Genomic DNA, 23,448 nt, shown 5'->3' on the forward strand with positions numbered 1-23,448 from the left:
CCATAACCTTTCATCTGCCCCAGAAAGAACCACATTCTGTCACATAAAAACTAATCACGACCTTATAATCCTACCTCCTGACAAACGCTCTGCCACTGTTGTTTTGAAGTGCAAGGATAACCTGGCAGAAGGACTCTGCCAGTTGTCAGATTTCCTGTCACAGTGACCCCATTCCAGAATTCCATCAGGATCTCCAGTCTCTCCTTGAATCCTTATGTCCATCCCAGAACCTAACCCTGGAGTATCTCTTCACCCCTACCGCTTGTACCTTCACATGCTTCCTAAAGTCCATAAACCCAACCACCCTGGATGCTCCATTGTGGTCAATTATTGTGTCCCCACTGAGAGAATACCTGCTCTCGTAGACCAACACCTTCAGCCTATTACTTGCTACCTACCCTCCTATAAAAAAGATACCAACTGTTTCCTCCACTGACTCTCCTGTTTTTGTTTTTTTTTATTTTTTTTTTTTTTAGCACATAGTGTCCTGCTCGTCACTACTGATGCCTCCTTCCTTTACACCAACATCCATAGTGCCTATGGCCTTGCAGCTATTGAACACTATCTTTCCCAATGACCAACAGATTCCAAACCTCCTTCCAAGTCGTCAGGACCAACTATATCCTCACTAACAGTTACTTCTCCTTTGACGGCATCACCTGCAAACAAATCTGGGGTGCAGCTATGGGCACCTGCTTCACACCATGCCAACCTATTCATGTACAATCTAGAGGAATCCTTTCTAACTATCCATAATCCAAATGCCTCACCTTGGTCAGATTCATTGACGAGATCTTCGTGATCTGGATCGAGGGTGAGGACACCCTATCACCGATCTGTTCCGCCTGGTTGTCATCAACCAATAAGCCACCTTTATCAATGTTGATCTCCTCCTCAAAGGTGACTATGTCAGTATCTGTATCCGCGTCAAACCTACCGAACACCAGCAATATCTCCACTTCGACAGCTCCACCTGTTCCATACCAAGAAGTCTCTTTCATACGGCCTAGCCACCTGTGGCCATCATATCTGTAGTGATGAGCAGATCGTCTCAAAATGTAAGAGCATTACTGAGGCCTTCACTGATCATAATACCGAGCCCCCCTCTACTTCACCCTCTCTTCTGTCCCAACAGCCACTCGTACCCCATCCTTCTAGCACCACATTCCTTCCTTCCTTCTTCACCAGCCAACCTTTTCCCATTCAGCAACAGACTCCTCATTCCAGAACAGGTCCTTCCAGTTTTTAGTGACAGGAAAGTGCTTGTTTTAAATATCATTACTTTCGCAGTTTTAAATGTGGCCTCACATATCTAAAAACTTCCGTTTTATTTTTCACCTTGCAAGAACCCCCCAATCGTACTAATCTTACAGAAGTGTCTCAGTTTAGCCGGTGAGTCCTTAGTTGGTGGTATAGGAGATGTACAGAATAACTGGGCACCGTTTCCCACCCGAGTTTTGCAATAATTAAGCCATACCGTCCTTGAACTGATTCAGTCAGCCACTGCGCAGGAATTCTTCCCGCCTGCTACGTGGAGGCACACTCGTAGGTTTATGTGCCCTTGCAGACCTGCAGCAGAGCCGTCGGATTCTGAAAGTGCAGTACTGTTATGTTGTACATAATGAACTGGGAAGAATTTTTTGATGCAGATGATTTTTTACAGGCTGCCATAATGGTGCATTTATTTAAGAAACACCATAAAATGAAAACGAAACTTCCTGGCAGATTAAAACTGTCTACTGGACCGAGACTCGAACTCGGAACCTTTGCCCTTCGCGGGCAAGAGCTCCGGTGCAGGGTGAAAATCTCATTCTGGAAACATCCCGCAGGCTGTGGCTAAGCCATGTCTCCGCAATATCCTTTCTTCCAGGAGTGCTAGTTCTGCAAGGTTCGCAGGAGAGCTTCTGTAAAGTTTGGAAGGTAGGAGACGAGGTACTGGCAGAAGTAAAGCTGTGAGGACGGGCCGTGAGTCGTGCTTGCGTATCTCAGATTGTAGAACACTTGCCCGCGAAAGGCAAAGGTCCCGAGTTCGAGTCTCGGTCCGGCACACAGTTTTAATCTGCCAGGAAGTTTCCGTATCAGCACACACTCCGCTGCAGAGTGAAAATCTCATTCTGGAAACCATAAAATGAATTCTTCGCTGATCCATTATGGATCGTGGGACGACGGCTGGCATGAACTTCTTGATGCAATAATTTACCAACAATCGTATGTATTGTAGAAATTTACTTTATTTTATGAACTTCTATGTGCTACCAGTTTCGGCATTACATTGATGCCATCTTCAGGCTTCACTCGTCATAGTTGTAAAATCGCTATACACGGAAGGAGCCATATAACTGGATCCGTGAATCAATCGTCCTGCAACAGCTCTTGGTGCCCAGGCGACACTGATCATAAATTAACTATTAACGGTACGAGTGCATGGTCTACCGCATGACTACATCGAAAGGCATCCTATAGCGCACAGTCTGTAACTTGAACGCGCAATCGGTAGTTCGTTTAGTATGGTATATCTTCGATTTTGCCAAAGTTATTCATTTATTTATCAATATCAACCTTTCCTGGCATTGTCAAGTTACTGGAAGATATTATTTATGACCCGTACGCTCCTCCTGATGTCTGAGTGGCAAAAAGCAACTTTTGTCAGCAAATATCTATTAACAATTACTTGATTCGCCCCAGAATAAATATACTTTCTGTACGTATCTCTTTGCTAACGCCACGAGCGATTTGTACATCTGCACCTGATCCCACTGGCTCTGAGAACGCCAGATGGTCACTCGCCTATGCTAGGCAGCGTGGGAACATACCGCTCGCTCGTTACTCCGTGTCTACTGCAGCGCTGATACATTCACTTCACGTATGCGAAATAGCAGAATTGGAAATAAAGTAAAATGCGCTCTTATCTGCAAGTAAGGTGTATCTTACAGCCTCTAGAAAGTTTTAAATTCAACAGATATCTCTCCTATCCGTTTATTGTTTTCTTCATCTCATTTAATTTTTATCGTCACTTGGCTGAACAGCGGGTTGTCTGGTACCACTGACAGCCCACCACCCACCCATATGGCACGTGGAGGGATCAAATCACAATAAATAAATTAAAAAAAACTAATCTCCTTGGTCTCCCTCTACATTTTGTACCCTCCCCCCCCTCCCCCTCCATCACCAAGCCCATACTCCAGTACCAAAATGTCAATTCCTTGTCGCCTCAGGATGTGCCCTATAAACTAACCCCTTCATTTAGTCAAAATGGGCCATAAATTTCTTTTCTCGCCTGTCCATTTCAGCACGTACTCATTAATTACGTGATCGATCCATCTAGTCTTCATCATTCTTCTGTAGCGCCACATTTGTTGTCTGAACTATTTATCGTCCACATTTCACTTCCGTACAAGACTACAGTCTAGACAAATACCTTCAGAAAAGATTTCCTAACACATGAACTTACGTATTTCATGTTAAGAAATTCCTCTTTTTCTGAAATGCTTTCCTTGCTATATATCCAGTCTCCATTTTATGAGGGTGTGCCTAAAAGTAATGCCTTCCGAATTTTTTATTCTCCTCTCAATAATGTTCGAGGCATTACATGCCGTCCATATTACTCGGCCGACTTCTCTGCTGCACTGGCACAAGTTGCAACCCTGTGCTATTAGAACGCTCCGAATTGTAGCAAAAAATGTTCAAATGTGTGTGAATTTCTAAGGGACCAAACTACTGAGGTCATCGGTCCTTAGACTTACACAATAAACTAACTGATGCAAAGGACAATCAACATTGGTCCTTAGACTTACACAATAAACTAACTGATGCAAAGAAAATGCCCGAGGGATGACTCGACCTCCGGCGGGAATGGCCGCAGTCGGTGACGTGGCGCCTTAAACCACGCGGCCACTCATCTCGGCGAATTGTAGCGTGTAACGTGACGGTATACTAGGTAACAATGTCGGTGCATGATAGACCCTTGGAAATATGCAAGCATGAATTCACCGAGTTCGTCCTCACATGGTGCGCCTTCTCCTTCAGCATGACAATACTACTCCACACACAGTCGCTGCATCTGCAGCAATTCGTCGTCTCGCGTTCACTGTCGTCAGTCATCCTGCGTACAGCCCTGCCTGACCCCATCCGATTTTCATCTCTTTCCAGAATTTAAAGAACACCTTTGATGCAGGGAGAAGTGAGGTTGGAGCTCCTTCTACATCTACATCTACGTGATTACTCTGCTTTTCACAATAAATTGCCTGGCAGAGGGTTCAATGAACTACCTTCATGCTGTCTCTCTACCGTTCCACTCTCGAACGGCACACGAGAGAAACGACTTTCTGTGCGAGCCTCGATTTCTCTTATTTTATCGTGATGATCATTTCTCCCTATGTAGGTGGATGCCAACACAATGTTTTCTCAATCGGAGGCGGAAACTGGTGATTCAAATTTCATGAGAAGGTCCCGTCGCAACGAAATCGCATTTGTTTTAATTATTGCCACTCCAATTCACGTATCACGTCTGTGTCACTGTCTCCCCTATTTCGCGATAATACAAAACTAGCTGCCCTTCTTTGTACTTTTTCGATGTCATCCGTCAGTCCCACCTGATGCGGATCCCACACCGCACAGCAGTACTCCAGAATAGGGCGGACGAGCGTAGTGTAAGTAGTATCTTTGGTAGACCTGTTGCACCTTCTAAGTGTTCTGGCAATGAATCGCAGTCTTTGGTTTGCTCTACCCACAGTATTATCTATGTGATCGTTCCAATTTAGGTTATTTGTAATTGTAACCCCTCAGTATTTAGTTGAATTTACATTCCTCAGATTTGTGTGACTTATCGCGTAATCAAAATTTAGCTGATTTATTTCAGTACTCATGTGAATAACTTCGCACTTTTCTTCATTCAGGGTAAATTGCCACTTTTCGCACCATACAGATATCTTATCTGAATCATTTTGCAAACCGTTTTGATCATCTGATGACTTTACAAGACGGTAAATGACAGCATCGTCTGCAAACAATCTAAGCCGACTACTCAGAATGTCTCCTGTGTCGTTAATATAGATCAGGAACAATAGAGGAACTATAACACTTCCTTGGGGAACGCCGGATATTACTTCCGTTTTACTCGATGACTTTCCGTCTATTACTACGAATTGTGACCTTTCTGACAGAAAATCACGAATCCAGTTCCACAACTCAGGCGATACTCCGTAGGCACACAGTTTGGTTAGAAGACGCTTGTGAGGAACGATGTCGAAAGCCTTCTGGAAATCTAAAAATATGGAATCAATTTGACATCCCCTGTCGATAGCACTTATTACTTCATGAGTATAAAGAGCTTGTTGTGTTTCACAAGAACGATATTTTCTGAATCCATGCTGACAGTATGTCAATAAATGGTTTTCTTCGAGGAACTTCATAATGTTCGAATACGGTATACCTTCAACAAGGTTAAACATTCTGCAATGGTGGTATCAACAAAATGGTCTCCTATTGGGAAAAATCCATTGGTAGTGGGGGTGACTATTTTGAGAAATAAATATGTACGCATGGGGAATAAAGATGTAGAACGTTAATAAAGTATGTTTTATTCCAAAAACTCTGTGGGTATTCATATACAGTATTTGGAGGCGTCTCATCACGCCTTCGTAAATTCCGTGTGCTGCGGCCGTCATCAGTTATTTTGCTGTCCAAACAACAAAACTCGCTGACTGCTTTTACTGCCTCATTTCCTCATATACACTCCTGGAAATGGAAAAAAGAACACATTGACACCGGTGTGTCAGACCCATCATACTTGCTCCGGACACTGCGAGAGGGCTGTACAAGCAATGATCACACGCACGGCACAGCGGACACACCAGGAACCGCGGTGTTGGCCGTCGAATGGCGCTAGCTGCGCAGCATTTGTGCACCGCCGCCGTCAGTGTCAGCCAGTTTGCCGTGGCATACGGAGCTCCATCGCAGTCTTTAATACTGGTAGCATGCCGCGACAGCGTGGACGTGAACCGTATGTGCAGTTGACGGACTTTGAGCGAGGGCGTATAGTGGGCATGCGGGAGGCCGGGTGGACGTACCGCCGAATTGATAAACACGTGGGGCGTGAGGTCTCCACAGTACATCGATGTTGTCGCCAGTGGTCGGCGGAAGGTGCACGTGCCCGTCGACCTGGGACCGGACCGCAGCGACGCACGGATGCACGCCAAGACCGTAGGATCCTACGCAGTGCCGTAGGGGACCGCACCGCCACTTCCCAGCAAATTAGGGACACTGTTGCTCCTGGGGTATCGGCGAGGACCATTCGCAACCGTCTCCATGAAGCTGGGCTACGGTCCCGCACACCGTTAGGCCGTCTTCCGCTCACGCCCCAACATCGTGCAGCCCGCCTCCAGTGGTGTCGCGACAGGCGTGAATGGAGGGACGAATGGAGACGTGTCGTCTTCAGCGATGAGAGTCGCTTCTGCCTTGGTGCCAATGATGGTCGTATGCGTGTTTGGCGCCGTGCAGGTGAGCGCCACAATCAGGACTGCATACGACCGAGGCACACAGGGCCAACACCCGGCATCATGGTGTGGGGAGCAATCTCCTACACTGGCCGTACACCACTGGTGATCGTCGAGGGGACACTGAATAGTGCACGGTACATCCAAACCGTCATCGAACCCATCGTTCTACCATTCCTAGACCGGCAAGGGAACTTGCTGTTCCAACAGGACAATGCACGTCCGCATGTATCCCGCGCCACCCAACGTGCTCTAGAAGGTGTAAGTCAACTACCCTGGCCAGCAAGATCTCCGGATCTGTCCCCCATTGAGCATGTTTGGGACTGGATGAAGCGTCGTCTCACGCGGTCTGCACGTCCAGCACGAACGCTGTTCCAACTGAGGCGCCAGGTGGAAATGGCATGGCAACCCGTTCCACAGGACTACATCCAGCATCTCTACGATCGTCTCCATGGGAGAATAGCAGCTTGCGTTGCTGCGAAAGGTGGATATACACTGTACTAGTGCCGACATTGTGCATGCTCTGTTGCCTGTGTCTATGTGCCTGTGGTTCTGTCAGTGTGATCATGTGATGTACCTGACCCCAGGAATGTGTCAATAAAGTTTCCCCTTCCTGGGACAATGAATTCACGGTGTTCTTATTTCAATTTCCAGGAGTGTAATTCCCTTAACATCGCATCATTTAACTGATCTATATTCCATTACTATTGTTTTACTTTGTTGATGCTTATCTTATAACCTCTTTCCTAGACACTATTATTTCGTTTCACATGGTCTTCCAATTCCTTTCCTGTCTCTAACGTAATTAAAATGTCATCGACAAACCACCAAGTCTTTATTTCTCCTTCCTGAAATTTAATTCCTTTTCTAGATCTTTTTGCTTGCTAAGTGTAGAGGATGAATAACATCGGTGGCGGGGGGGAAGGGGAGGGAGGAGGAGGCTAAAACCCCTTTCACTCTCTTACCAACTGCTCCCCTATCAAGTCCTTTCACTCTCATAACTGCTGTCTGGCTTTTTCTTTTTTTTTTTTTTTTTGGTCATCAGTCTGCTGACTGGTTTGATGCGGCCCGCCACGAATTCCTTTCCTGTGCTAACCTCTTCATCTCAGAGTAGCACTTGTGCAACCTACGTCCTCAATTATTTGCTTGACGTAATCCAATCTCTGTCTTCCTCTACAGTTTTTGCCCTCTACAGCTCCCTCTAGTACCATGGAACTCATTCCCTCATGGCTTAGCAGATGTCCTATCATCCTGTCCCTTCTCCTTATCAGTGTTTTCCACATATTCCTTTCCTCTCCGATTCTGCTAGAACCTCCTCATTCCTTACCTAATCAGTCCACCTAATTTTCAACATTCGTCTATAGCACCACATCTCAAATGCTTCGATTCTCTTCTGTTCCGGTTTTCCCACAGTCCATGTTTCACTACCATACAATGCTGTACTCCAGACGTACATCCTCAGAAATTTCTTCCTCAAATTAAGGCAGGTATTTGATATTAGTAGACTTCTCTTGGCCAGAAATGCCTTTTTTGCCATAGCGAGTCAGCTTTTGATGTCCTCCTTGCTCCGTCCGTCACTGGTTATTTTACTGCCTAGGTAGCAGAATTCCTTAACTTCATTGACTTCTTGACCATCAATCCTGATGTTAAGTTTCTCGCTGTTCTCATTTCTACTACTTCTCATTACCTTCGTCTTTCACCGATTTACTCTCAAACCATACTGTGTACTCATTAGACTGTTCATTCCGTCCAGCAGATCATTTAATTCTTCATCACTTTCACTCAGGATAGCAATGTCATCAGCGAATCGTATCATTGATATCCTTTCACCTTGTATTTTAATTCCACTCCTGAACCTTCCTTTTATTTCCATCATTGCTTCCTCGATGTACAGATTGAAGAGTAGGGGCGAAAGGCTACAGCCTTGTCTTACACCCTTCTCAATACGAGCACTTCGTTCCTGATCGTCCACTCTTATTATTCCCTCTTGGTTGTTGTACATATTGTATATGATCCGTCTCTCCCTATAGCTTACCCCTACTGTTTTCAGAATCTCGAACAGCTTGCACCATTTTATCAAACTGATCGTCACCTAGCGCATTCTCAATTTTCTTTTCCATTCTTCTGTATATTATTCTTGTAAGCAGCTTCGATGCATGAGCTATTAAGCTGATAGTGCTATAATAGTCGTTTTGTTGCCACTTCCCCCAATGATTTTAGAAATTCTGATGGAATGTTATCTATCCTTTCTGCCTTATTTTACCGTAAGTCCTCCAAAGCTCTTTTAAATTCCGATTCTACACTCCTGGAAATTGAAATAAGAACACCGTGAATTCATTGTCCCAGGAAGGGGAAACTTTATTGACACATTCCTGGGGTCAGATACATCACATGATCACACTGACAGAACCACAGGCACATAGACACAGGCAACAGAGCATGCACAATGTCGGCACTAGTACAGTGTATATCCACCTTTCGCAGCAATGCAGGCTGCTATTCTCCCATGGAGACGATCGTAGAGATGCTGGATGTAGTCCTGTGGAACGGCTTGCCATGCCATTTCCACCTGGCGCCTCAGTTGGACCAGCGTTCGTGCCGGACGTGCAGACCGCGTGAGACGACGTTTCATCCAGTCCCAAACATGCTCAATGGGGGACAGATCCGGAGATCTTGCTGGCCAGGGTAGTTGACTTACACCTTCTAGAGCACGTTTGGTGGCGCGGGATACATGCGGACGTGCATTGTCCTGTTGGAACAGCAAGTTCCCTTGCCGGTCTAGGAATGGTAGAACGATGGGTTCGATGATGGTTTGGATGTACCGTGCACTATTCAGTGTCCCCTCGACGATCACCAGTGGTGTACGGCCAGTGTAGGAGATCGCTCCCCACACCATGATGCCGGGTGTTGGCCCTGTGTGCCTCTGTCGTATGCAATCCTGATTGTGGCGCTCACCTGCACGGCGCCAAACACGCATACGACCATCATTGGCACCAAGGCAGAAGCGACTCTCATCGCTGAAGACGACACGTCTCCATTCGTCCCTCCATTCACGCCTGTCGCGACACCACTGGAGGCGGGCTGCACGATGTTGGGGCGTGAGCGGAAGACGGCCTAACGGTGTGCGGGACCGTAGCCCAGCTTCATGGAGACGGTTGCGAATGGTCCTCGCCGATACCCCAGGAGCAACAGTGTCCCTAATTTGCTGGGAAGTGGCGGTGCGGTCCCCTACGGCACTGCGTAGGATCCTACGGTCTTGGCGTGCATCCGTGCGTCGCTGCGGACCGGTCCCAGGTCGACGGGCACGTGCACCTTCCGCCGACAACTGGCGACAACATCGATGTACTGTGGAGACCTCACGCCCCACGTGTTGAGCAATTCGGCGGTACGTCCACGCGGCCTCCCGCATGCCCACTATACGCCCTCGCTCAAAGTCCGTCAACTGCACATACGGTTCACGTCCACGCTGTTGCGGCATGCTACCAGTGTTAAAGACTGCGATGGAGCTCCGTATGCCACGGCAAACTGGCTGACACTGACGGCGGCGGTGCACAAATGCTGCGCAGCTAGCGCCATTCGACGGCCAACACCGCGGTTCCTGGTGTGTCCGCTGTGCCGTGCGTGTGATCATTGCTTGTACAGCCCTCTCGCAGTGTCCGGAGCAAGTATGGTGGGTCTGACACACCGGTGTCAATGTGTTCTTTTTTCCATTTCCAGGAGTTCAAAAATGGCTCTGAGTACTATGGGACTCAACTGCTGAGGTCATTAGTCCCCTAGAACTTAGAACTAGTTAAACCTAACTAACCTAAGGACATCACAAACATCCATGCCCGAGGCAGGATTCGAACCTGCGACCGTAGCGGTCTTGCGGATCCAGACTGCAGCGCCTTTAACCGCACGGCCACTTCGGCCGGCATTTCCAGGAGTGTAATACTGGATCCCCTATCTCTTCTAAATCGACTCCTGTTTCTTCTTCCATCACATCAGACAAATCTTCACCTTCATAGAGGATTTCAATGTATTCTTTCCGCCTATCTGCTCTCTCCTCTGCATTTAACAGTGGAATTCCCGTTGCACTCTTAATGTTACCACCGTTGCTTTTAATGTCACCAAAGGTTGTTTTGACTTTCCTGTATGTTGAGTCGGTCGTTCAGACAATCATACCTTTTTCGATATCTTCAGATTTTTCCTGCAGCCATTTCGTCTTCCCTGCACTTCCTATTTATTTCATTCCTCAGCGACTTGTATTTCTGTATTCCTGATTTTCCTGGAACATGTTTGTACTTCCTCCTTTCATCAATGAACTGAAGTATTTCTTCTGTTACCCATGGTTTCTTCGCAGCTCCCGTCTTTGTACCTATGTTTTCCTTCCCAACTTCTGTGATGGCCCTTTTTAGAGATGTCCATTCCTCTTCAACTGTACTGCCTACTGCGCTATACCTTATTGCTGTATCTATAGCGTTAGAGAACTTCATACGTATCTCGTCATTCCTTAGTACTTCCGTATCCCACTTCTTTGCGTATTGATTCTTCCTGACTAATGTCTTGAACTTCAGCCTACTCTTCATCACTACTATATTGCGATCTGAGTCTATATCTGCTCCTGGGTACGCCTTACAATCCAGTATCTGATTTCGGAATCTCTGTCTGACAATGATGTAATGTAATTGAAATCTTCCTGTATCTTCTGGCCTTTTCCAAGTATACCTCCTCCTCTTGTGATTCTTGAGCAGAGTATTCGCTATTACTAGCTGAAACTTGTTACAGAACTCAATTAGTCTTTCTCCTCTTTCATTCCTTGTCCGAAGCACATATTCTCCTGTAACCTTTTCTTCTACTCCTTCCCCTACAACTGCATTCCAGTCGCCCATGACTATTAGATTTTCGTCCCCCTTTACATACTGCATTACCCTTTCAATATCCTCATACACTTTCTCTATCTGTTCATCTTCAGCTTGCGACGTCGGCATGTATACCTGAACTATCGTTGTCGGTGTTGGTCTGCTGTCGATTCTGATTAGAACAACACGGTCACTGAACTGTTCACAGTAACACACCCTCTGCCCTACCTTCCTATTCATAACGAATCCTACACCTGTTAAACCATTTTCTGCTGCTGCTGATATTACTCGATACTCATCTGACCAGAAATCCTTGGCTTCCTTCCACTTCACTTCACTGACCCATACTGTATCGAGATTGAGTCTTTGCATTTCCCTTTTCAGATTTTCTAGTTTCCCTACCACTTTCAAGCTTCTGACATTCCACGCCCCGACTCGTAGAACGTTATCCTTTCGTTGATTATTCAATCTTTTTCTCATGGTAACCTCCCCCTTGGCAGTCCCCTCCCGGAGATCCGAATGGGGGACTATTCCGGAATCTTTTGCCAATGGAGAGATCATCATGACACTTCTTCAATTACAGGCCACATGTCCTGTAGATACACGTTACGTGTCTTTAATGCAGTGGTTTCCATTGCCTTCTGCATCCTCATGTCGTTGATCATTGCTGATTCATCCGCCTTTAGGGGCAATTTCCCACGCCTAGGACAAGAGAGTGCCCTGAACCTCTATCCGCTCCTCCGCGCTCTTTGGCAAGGCCGTTGGAAGAATGAGGCTGACTTCTTATGCCGGAAGTCTTCGGCCGCCAATGCTGATTATTTATCAAAATTTAGGCAGTGGCGGGGATTGAACCCGGGACCGAAGACGTTTTGATTATGAATCAAAGACGCTACCCCCCCCTTTTTTTAAATTTATTTTGTTCGTTTTTGTTCGTTGTATTTGGTCGGGGCGGACGTCGCAAGACACCACTTTCAGTTCATCATTGATCCATTAACTCAGTTTTTTTATTACAGAGGGCAGCTAACCCTCTGACCGAACACGCTGAGCTACCGTGCCGGCCATGAATGACGTGCAGTCTAGTCGGCAATGATCCTTCCGCAGGTTCACCTACGATCCCTAGACCAAGGGCGCTTGCTTCTTTATTAATTGTAAATAACATTTCGCACCCTGTATTTTAGCCCTCCTATCTTCAGAGCTTCAAAGAGTGTGTTAATGTCAATATTTTCGATAGATTTTTCTAATTCTAGAAATGCTACAACAATACCTGCGAGTTCCTTTAACTTAAGGTATATTGTGGGGTCACGATTGCCTCTCGTGTTCCTACATTTATCTAGAATTCAAACTGACCTTCTCCGAGATCAGCTTCTATCAGTTTATCCATCCTTCTGTAAAAAATTCGTGTCAGCATTTTACAAACATGACTTACCAGAGTGGTGTCTCTGCAGTATATTCACGCCTGTCAGCACCTGCATTCTCTGGAACTGCAGCACACTGTTCGGATGCCAATACTACCGTAACAATCTTAATTAACTGAGTGACCAAAAATCACGAAAAGCATTATCCTTATTGAGTGAAGATACGCTGTGCTTGATGCGCAAATATTGCAGCCAGATGAGGCACACGGCACAAGTGTCCACACGATGTCTGAGCGATTTTTTACTGAGCGTGTGATGGTCATCAGTGGAAAACGCATCGGTCGTATCATATCGGAAGTCACACAAAAAATAAGAATTCCGGGATCAACAATGTTTGGGGTATATCTTCAATATCACGGGAACATAGGCGGAAACTGCTGCACATTATGACCACAAATGTTTGACGTTCGAATATCATGTCGGCTCCACAGATCGATATGGAGTGATCCATCGTCTAATGTCACATGGCCGCCGATCTGAAAATGGGACGCCAGGAACGATGACAGACTCGTTCCCGTTTGCTGACACCCTCGTAAATCGGGCGTTGCGCACACACACACACACACACACACACACACACACACACACACACACACACACACACACACACACTACTTAAGTGCACTTGCTTTTTACTGTAAAACCACATGGAACGTACACGAAAAGTGAGCGCGCTAGGTATTACCCTTCGCCACATCGCGATATTTACATACCCAAATCTGGAAGTAGGAGTAATTCGATGAATTACAGGCCTATATCACTAACGTCGATTTGCAGTAGTGTTTCAGAAGAAATACTGTGTTCCAACATTATGAAGTACCTCGAAGAAAACGATTTATTGACATATAGTCAGCACGGATTCAGAAAATATCATTCTTGTGAAACACAACAAGCTCTTTATACTCATGAAGTAATAAGTGCTATAGACAGGTGATGTCAAATTGACTCCATATTTTTAGATTTCCAGAATGCTTTCGACGCCGTTCCTCACAAGCGTCTTCTGACCAAACTGCGTGTCTACGGAGTATCGCCTCAGTTGTGCGACTGAATTCGTGATTTCCTGTCAGAAAGGTCACAGTTCGTAGTAAAAGACGGAAAGTCATCGAGTAAAACAAAAGTAATATCCGGCGCTCCCCAAGGAAGTGTTGTAGGCCCTCTATTGTTCTTGATCTATATTAACGACATAGGAGGCAATTTGAGTAGCCGTCTTAGATTGTTTGCAGATGATGCTGTCATTTACCGTCTTGTAAAGTCATCAGATGATCAAAACGACTTGCAAAATGATTTAGATAAGATATCTGTATGGTGCGAAAAGTGGTAATTGACCGTGAATAAAGAAAAGTGCGAAGTTATTCACATGCGTATTAAAAGAAATCAGCTAAATTTCGATTACGCGATAAGTCACACAAATCTGAGAGCTGTAAATTAAACTAAATACTTAGCGATTACTATTACAAATAACCTAAATTGGAACGACCACATAGATAATATTGTGGGTAGAGCAAACCAAAGACTGCGATTCATTGGCAGAACACTTAGAAGGTGCAACAGGTCTACTAAAGAGACTGCTTACACCACGCTTGTCCGCACTATTCTGGAGTACTGCTGTGCGGTGTGGGATCCGCATCAGGTGGGACTCACGGATGACATCGAAAAAGTACAAAGAAGGGCAGCTCGTTTTGTATTATCGCGAAATAGGGGAGATAGTGTCACAGACATCATACGTGAATTGGAGTGGCAATCATTAAAACAAAGACATATTTCGTTGCGACGGGATCTTCTTATGAAATTTCAATCACCCGTTTTCTCCTCCGATTTCGAAAACATTCTGTTGGCACCCACCTACATAGGGAGAAATGATCATCGCGATAAAATAAGAGAAATCAGGGCTCGCACTGAAAAATTTACGTGCTCGTTTTTCCCGCGTGCCATTCGAGAGTGGAACGGTAGAGAGATGGCGTGATGGTGGTTCGTTGAACCCTCTGCCAGACACTTTATTGTGAATAGCTGAGTAATCACGTAGATGTAGATGTAGATGCATTAAATTACGGAATAACGTACTTTCAACCATAGGTAAAGGACATTAAGTGAAGATGTATAGGCTCCATGTGTGTCCATTCATTGGCAATATGCATTGAAACTGGTATAGGCACGCTTATTCAAATGCACAGATATGCAAACAGGCAGAATATGGCGCTGCAGTCGGCAACGCCTGTATAAAACAACAAGTGTATGGCGCAGTTATTAGATCGGTTACTGCTGCTACAATGGCAGCGTATCAAGATTTAAGTGAGTTTGGACGTGGTATTATAGTTGGCGCACGACCGGTGGGACACAGCATCTCCGAGCTAGCGATGAAGTGGGGATTTTCCCGCACGACCATTTTACGAGTATACCATGAATATCAAGAATGCGGTAAAACATCAAATTTCCGACATCGCTGCGACCTGGAAAAGATCCTGCAAGAACGGGACCAACGACGACCGAATAGAATCTTTCAACGTGCTGCGGATTTCAGTGCTCGTACACCAACAAATTTCAGCGTACGAACCATTCAACGAAACATCATCGATATGGACTTTCGGAGTCGAAGGACAACTCGCGTGTCATTGATGTTTGTACGACACCAAGCTTTACGCCTCGCCTGGGCCAGTCAGTACCGGCATTTGACTCTTGATGACTGCAAATATTTGCCTGGTCGGACGAGTCTCGTTTCAAATTGTATCGATCGGATGGACGCGCACGCGTACGTGACAATCTCATGAATCCATGTACCCTGTATGTCAGCAGAGGACTGTTCAAGCTGGTGGATGCTCTGTAATGATGTGGGGCGTGTGTTGTAAAGTGATATGGCACCCCTGATACGTCTAGATACGACAGGTGACACGTCCGTAAGCATCCTGTCTGATCACGTGTATCCACTCATGTCCATTGTGCATTCCGACGGACTTGGGCAATTCCAGTAGGACAATGCGACACCCCTACACGTCCAGAATTGCTACAAAGTCGCTCCAGAAACACTCTTCTGAGTTTAAACACTTCCCCTGGCCACCAAACTCCCCCAGACATGAATGTTATTGAGCATATCTGGGATGCCTTGCGACATGCTGTGCAGAAGTGACCTCCACCCCCTCGTACTCTTACGGATTTATGGACAGCCCTGCAGGATTCATGGTGTCAGTTCCCTCCAGCACTACTTCAGACATTAGTCGAGTCCATGTCATGTCGTGTTGCACCAGTTCTTCGTGCTCGCAGGGTCTCTACACGATAGTAGGCAGGTGTACCACTTTCTTTGACTCCTCAGAGTGCATCTCACACGGTTCAAACGAGTTACAGGTAACAAATAAAGTGAAATATTTATCTTCCTCTACACTTAAAGTATTAGGCGTCTACCTGTTACGGTGCCATTTTATTACATGGCTTTCCCAGATTTCATTGGCCAACCAGATTGTAATTTTCAACGTTGTGCGGTAGTCTACCTCTCTTCATTCTGTCGATATGTTCACTCCATTTTCCACAAAAATGCTTAGCAACCCACCAACGCTCCGCAATTGCTACAAATCTATGGGAATTGGATATACACCCCTGGAAATGGAAAAAGAACACATTGACACCGGTGTGTCAGACCCACCATACTTGCTCCGGACACTGCGAGAGGGCTGTACAAGCAATGATCACACGCACGGCACAGCGGACACACCAGGAACCGCGGTGTTGGCCGTCGAATGGCGCTAGCTGCGCAGCATTTGTGCACCGCCGCCGTCAGTGTCAGCCAGTTTGCCGTGGCATACGGAGCTCCATCGCAGTCTTTAACACTGGTAGCATGCCGCGACAGCGTGGACGTGAACCGTATGTGCAGTTGACGGACTTTGAGCGAGGGCGTATAGTGGGCATGCGGGAGGCCGGGTGGACGTACCGCCGAATTGCTCAACACGTGGGGCGTGAGGTCTCCACAGTACATCGATGTTGTCGCCAGTGGTCGGCGGAAGGTGCACGTGCCCGTCGACCTGGGACCGGACCGCAGCGACGCACGGATGCACGCCAAGACCGTAGGATCCTACGCAGTGCCGTAGGGGACCGCACCGCCACTTCCCAGCAAATTAGGGACACTGTTGCTCCTGGGGTATCGGCGAGGACCATTCGCAACCGTCTCCATGAAGCTGGGCTACGGTCCCGCACACCGTTAGGCCGTCTTCCGCTCACGCCCCAACATCGTGCAGCCCGCCTCCAGTGGTGTCGCGACAGGCGTGAATGGAGGGACGAATGGAGACGTGTCGTCTTCAGCGATGAGAGTCGCTTCTGCCTTGGTGCCAATGATGGTCGTATGCGTGTTTGGCGCCGTGCAGGTGAGCGCCACAATCAGGACTGCATACGACCGAGGCACACAGGGCCAACACCCGGCATCATGGTGTGGGGAGCGATCTCCTACACTGGCCGTACACCACTGGTGATCGTCGAGGGGACACTGAATAGTGCACGGTACATCCAAACCGTCATCGAACCCATCGTTCTACCATTCCTAGACCGGCAAGGGAACTTGCTGTTCCAACAGGACAATGCACATCCGCATGTATCCCGTGCCACCCAACGTGCTCTAGAAGGTGTAAGTCAACTACCCTGGCCAGCAAGATCTCCGGATGTGTCCCCCATTGAGCATGTTTGGGACTGGATGAAGCGTCGTATCACGCGGTCTGCACGTCCGGCACGAACGCTGGTCCAACTGAGGCGCCAGGTGGAAATGGCATGGCAAGCCGTTCCACAGGACTACATCCAGCATCTCTACGATCGTCTCCATGGGAGAATAGCAGCCTGCATTGCTGCGAAAGGTGGATATACACTGTACTAGTGCCGACATTGTGCATGCTCTGTTGCCTGTGTCTATGTGCCTGTGGTTCTGTCAGTGTGATCATGTGATGTATCTGACCCCAGGAATGTGTCAATAAAGTTTCCCCTTCCTGGGACAATGAATTCACGGTGTTCTTATTTCAATTTCCAGGAGTGTAGATCCTAAACTCCATGCCCCCCCCCCCACCACCCACCCTCTGTCCATCTCCTCCTTCTCCTCCCTCTTTGTTCATCGCCTCCTTCTTACCCCACCCCCTCTCTCCTTCCATCACCTTTTTTTTGGGGGGGAGGGGGGCGCATATAATATGGTGTGCCTAAGGGCTCAAAATTTTTAAATCCGCACTGTTCATCGCTACCTCGGAGATGGTACATCCCCCGATCGTGCGCCGACTACAACAAAAAATTCAGACTCACTTAAATCTTGATAATCTGCCATTGTAGCAGCAGTAACCTATCTAACAACTGCCTCAGATACTTGTTGACTTATATAGGTGTTGCCGGCCGTAGCGCCGTATTCTGTCTGTTCACATATCTCTTTATTTGAATACGCATGCCTGTACCAGTTTCTTTGGCGCCTCAGTTAAATATAAGCAGAAAAACATCTGAAGAGTACGCGACAAATACTGGGAACAGCCTTGACAGTGAAATCGTGAGCGAGCAAGTCACAAAATTTCGTGTCACCCACCAGCCCACGCAAGACAGAAAAAGTCCACTGTGCTTTAGGTGACATGGTCATGAAACAATGATCCGTCATTGAGCGGCAGTGCAAATTTAGTCCGGCAATGAGGAGGAAAAATTCGATAAGACTTTGAGCTTAGCAGAGTGACGATTAGTCAAGTGTACGGTCTGCGAGACAGCGCGGAAGCAAGAGAACATGAATTCTCTTTTATCCTTCGCCTTCATCCGCCACGCGACACGGTGGTAAAGCAGTTTCGACCACCCAACACACGACAAGCAGTCAACGTGGAGACCGGACCTGGGTGTCCTCGTAAAGCCGCTATGAGACGAAGCGCCGTACCGACCCAGAGTCTGCCGCCGTAATCTCCACACGACGAATGACTATGAACAGTACTGAGATGATTCAGTCCTCCCCTACTTCCCCTTATGAACTGAGTTGTGTCCATGCCCAGCAGTCAAATCCTCCCTGAGATTTGTATATTTTGTGCAGAAGGTACTGAAGTAAATGCAGTCATTTCATATTTTAATCATCTAAACAATCTGTTCCATTCATAAATCAATCCCTTAATCTCATTACCTTTTGCTTTTTGATTCCACTTAATTACTGATGTCACTTAATTATTGGCTCCTTTGTGGGGTAATATAATTAGTATTTTCGGTATGTCCATTGTGGATGACGAACTGCGACTATGATTGAAATTGGGTACTTATCTGGTAATAGATATGCATCCAGTGTTTTTTTCTTAGTTTTTTGATACGATTTATTCTACCATAAACCTGTTTTCAAGCCACTGCAGGCTTATCATCGGGTGGAGGTGTTACAAGAACATTATGTTGTGGACCAAGTGTCCACAGAATCTAGCTACGCTTGGTCAACAGCACAATGTTCTTGTAACGCCTTCACCTGATGATGTATCTGCTGTGGCTCGAAAACACATTTACGGTATTATAAATCGTAGAAAAATCTAGAAAAAGCGACTGGTTGCTTTTTTATTACCAGATAAATCGCTAATATAGTTAGTAATCTGTATGTCATTTTACGCAAGAGATCAAAGAAATTTCCGATCTCTACACTATGTACTTGCTCTTTGATACGGTAATCATCTTTGTGTCGCTGCAAGTTGGAGTACGTAATTTTACTTCTGAATTGTCATGGCAGATAAATCTCAGGGAATTTCTGAAATATGTGATGAGACACTCCCTCTGGTAGTGTCTCACCACACCCACAAGAGGTTGGGGAATTGTATATATCACTGGTCGCAGCTCACCAGAGGTGGGACTGCTCCAACTTAGCGAAATATTGCAAGCTGGAGCACGTAAATGTAATACTGAACTGTCAGGGCAAGTAAATCTCAGGAAATTCCTACGAAACATGTTCAGACGAATCCTTTGGGCGGGTCTCAACAGTTACAGGTAAACTACCAAAGTGAAATATTTGTTATGTGAATAAAAGAGCTATATGAGAAGATCTCTTGACATAGGGCCAGCAAGTTCATGGGCCCCTTTTCCTGAGATATGCTATAATGAACCACCATATTGTAATTTTCATTCCCTGAATTTTTCGTTCTGATGTGACAGCACAGAGCGAAGTTATTCATTTGCTTGAAACGTCGTACCCATAAACATCTTTTGGTACTGGGAGTGTTTCATGTTTAGGTCTGCAAGTTAGTATATTCTTAGTCATTATATTGCAAGTTATTGTATTATATGTTTTGTATTTCTGGATATTGTATTTTTATTATTGTACATTGTTTTATTGTACTGTATTGAGCATGTTATTAAGTAAGTTATTCGAACTGTGTTTACCATTGTTCTAGGATTTCATGTAATGGATACTGATGAAGAAATCAATAGAAGCGAACTGCTTCGCAAAAAGAAAGTGAGTATGAAACGTGACGTAGATGAAATAAAACAACAAAGTGGAAAAGGTTACACTTCGCGATCTGGTATAGCTGTAACTGGCAAGACTTTCAACGCATTAAAGAAGTAATGTTTCAAGAAGTGTTTCAAGAAAATAGTTTCTGAAGCTCAAGCACAAAAGTTTAACTATTTTTACTCGCACAGTAAAACGGAGCAGGATGCAGTCAAGGGGTTAGTGTGTAAATAAACTGAAAGCTGAAATAAAAATGTCATTGTATCCAAAAGATGTACCACAGCATACATCGGAATACGTTATTGTAAACGAAAGGAAATCTGTTAAAGTATGTAAAACTATGATACAGGCTTTTTACCAAATTTCTCTTAAGCGTATACGTAATATCCAGGTTGAAGTGTCTATTGGCAGTTCCTTTGTGGGAAGAAGAGGCTCACATACCTTTAGGCCTCATAAGCTGGAGGGTGTGGTGTTTGATCCACTACAGGTCCATCTTAACATCATTCCAACCAAAACAAGTCATTACTCACAACACAAATCGTAAGGGAAATATTTTGAAAGCCCGAAAGTTAAAAAAGAAAGGGCTGTAGTATGAGCTGTTTCAGAAGTATTTCAAAGAAAATAGGAAACAATGTTTAAAAATAGTTTAAAAATGGTTCAAATGGCTCTGAGCACTATGGGACTTAACATCTTAGGTCATCAGTCCCCTAGAACTTACAACCACTTAAACCTAACTAACCTAAGGACATCACACACATCCATGCCCGAGGCAGGATTCGAACCTGCGACCGTAGCAGCCCCGCGGTTCCGGACTGCAGCGCTAGAACCGCACGGCCACCGCGGCCGGCAATAGTTTAAAACGTACTTTCATTGCGTTAAGTCAACATGTATAGTTTCAGTACCCCAATGACTGATGTCGGAAAATTTGTACAGACTGTAAGCAGAAGTGAACAAATGATCGTGAAGACCGTTGTCGAACAGTGTATTTGCAAAGCCAACGCCAGGTTGAGCTGCGTAAGAGAATACGAGAATATATGTTAAAGCGAAGTAAGAATGATCACACTTGTAATGTTGTTGAGTTTGATTACGGTCAAAATTTGCCTGATCCTAAAACGAATGTGCCGGTGCAGTTTTAGAACTGCCTCCTCTGGTGCTTTGTTTTTAATGTTGACGTTTTATGGAAGTGCAAGACAAGAGAGGAGGTGACTGCGTTATTTCAGTTCTGTTTGACTGCTTAATGAATCAGATGAGTAGTAATATAAGCTCAACAGTTTCCTGTCCGGCACCTGTGGGGGAGAGAACAAAAATATTTGCCTGCTGCAGTCTGGCATGTGGTACGCCAAAAAGTTTAATGTGCACATTGACCACATTTTCCCAATCAGAGGACATTCATTCAATCAGTGTGATAGAAATTATGACCTTCTTGAATCTATCATGAAGAAAAAGTCAGCAGTTGGCATTGCTAAACCTTATCTGGAAGCCAGGATTGAATGTCGTACTAACGCTACATCTTTCAGTGTTGTAATGGATTGTGAGATTATAACGAATTGTATGGAACTGTTGCAGCCACTACTCTGGGGAAAACCAAAAAGAAAGAAGAATGTATTCCAGACACAGAAATATGTCCAAATGCTATGCACAAAAGTTTGTTCTTTGCTGTATTCTACAACTTACGATGAGATTTACACACCATTCCAAATATGGTTGACGAGGAATCCAAATCTAAAAAATAACTTGACCGAGGCCTCACATAACGGCATTAAATCAGTAAAAGTGAAAGATGTTACAGATCTTCTTGTCTTCAAGTCAACCGCAGACAGGAATTGGCTTGAATGTGTTATAGAAGAAATTTAGACGAATTCCTCGTAAATGCGTTTAGAACGCACGAGTTTCGTTTGTTTGAATTTATTTATTTTCGTAAACACAATACATGGAATTTTACTATTATTCTTCACTTTTTGTGCAGAACATTTAATATTAAAACATTGTGGAAACATTTAATGTTGTTTGGAGGAAGGGCACTTCAGTACAATAACGAAATTATGTTGTAATATGTTGAAATATGTATGTATCGTAAAACTGAGTAAATACACACTTTGTGAAGGTGTTCATTATATCAACACTTACTCGAATTTGATGTTTACACTGATGAGCCAAAACATTATGACCACCTACTTGATAGACGGCCAGTGTGGCCGAGCGGTTCTAGGCGCGTCAGTCTGGAACCGCGCGACCGCTGCGGTCGCAGGTTCGAATCCTGCCTCGGGCATGGATGTGTGCGATGTCCTTAGGTTAGTTACGTTTAAGTAGTTCTAAGTTCTAGGGCACTGATGACCTAAGATGTTAAGTCCCATAGTGCTCACAAGGGAACCTCCCCATCGCACCCCCCTCAGATTTAGTTATAAGTTGGCACAGTGGATAGGCCTTGATAAGCTGAACACAGATCAATTGAGAAAACAGGAAGAAGTTGTGTGGAACTGTGAAAAAATAAGCAAAATATACAAACTGAGTAGTCCATGGGTCACATAAGCAACATCATGGACAATATGAGCTCAGGAGCGCCGTGGTCCCGTGGTAGCGTGAGCAGCTGCAGGACGAGAGGTCCTTGGTTCAAGTCTTCACTCGAGTGAAAAGCTTACTTTCTTTATTTTTGCATAGTTATTATCTGTCCGTTCATTCATTGACGTCTATGTTCACTGTAATAAGTTTAGTGTCTGTGTTTTGCGACCGCATCGCAAAACCGTGCGATTAGTAGACGAAAGGACGTGCCTCTCCAATGGGAACCGAAAACATTTGATCGCAAGGTCATAGGTCAACCGATTCCTCCACAGGAAAACACATCTGATATATTCTATACGAGACTGGTGACGGCATGTGCGTCACATGACAGGAATATGTTGTCGACCCACCTAACTTGTACAGTTGGCGAATGGGTAAAAAGATTCTTCTACCTTGCCCGATTTAGGTTTTCTTGTGGATGTGATAATCACTCCCAAAAAAGTGATGAAAACATAAGAGTTTGTCACATAAACTGAAAATAAAAAATTAAACTTTTCACTCAGTGGCAGAATTGAACCAAGGACCTTTCGTTCTGCAGCTGCTCACGTTACCACGAAACCACGGTGCTCCTGCGTTCCCATGCTCCTTGAAGTTGCCTATCTTCCCATGAACTACTCAGTTTGTATATTTTGCTTATTTTTTCACAGTTCCACACAACTTCTTCCTCTTTTCTCAATTGATCTGTGTTCAGTTTTTCAAGGCCTATCCACTGTGCCAACTTATAACTAAATCTGAGGGGGGTG

The 23,448-nt window shown here is 45.4% G+C and overlaps 1 protein-coding gene across 1 annotated transcript in view; it reads left to right on the forward strand.

The window, feature by feature from the left end:
* LOC126252131 (uncharacterized) overlaps positions 1-23,448 on the forward strand; it is a 131,027-nt gene that overhangs the window by 100,613 nt on the left and 6,966 nt on the right. The window lies entirely within an intron of this gene.

Source organism: Schistocerca nitens, chromosome 4 (assembly GCF_023898315.1).
Source record: "Schistocerca nitens isolate TAMUIC-IGC-003100 chromosome 4, iqSchNite1.1, whole genome shotgun sequence".
Classification (NCBI taxonomy): domain Eukaryota; kingdom Metazoa; phylum Arthropoda; class Insecta; order Orthoptera; family Acrididae; genus Schistocerca; species Schistocerca nitens.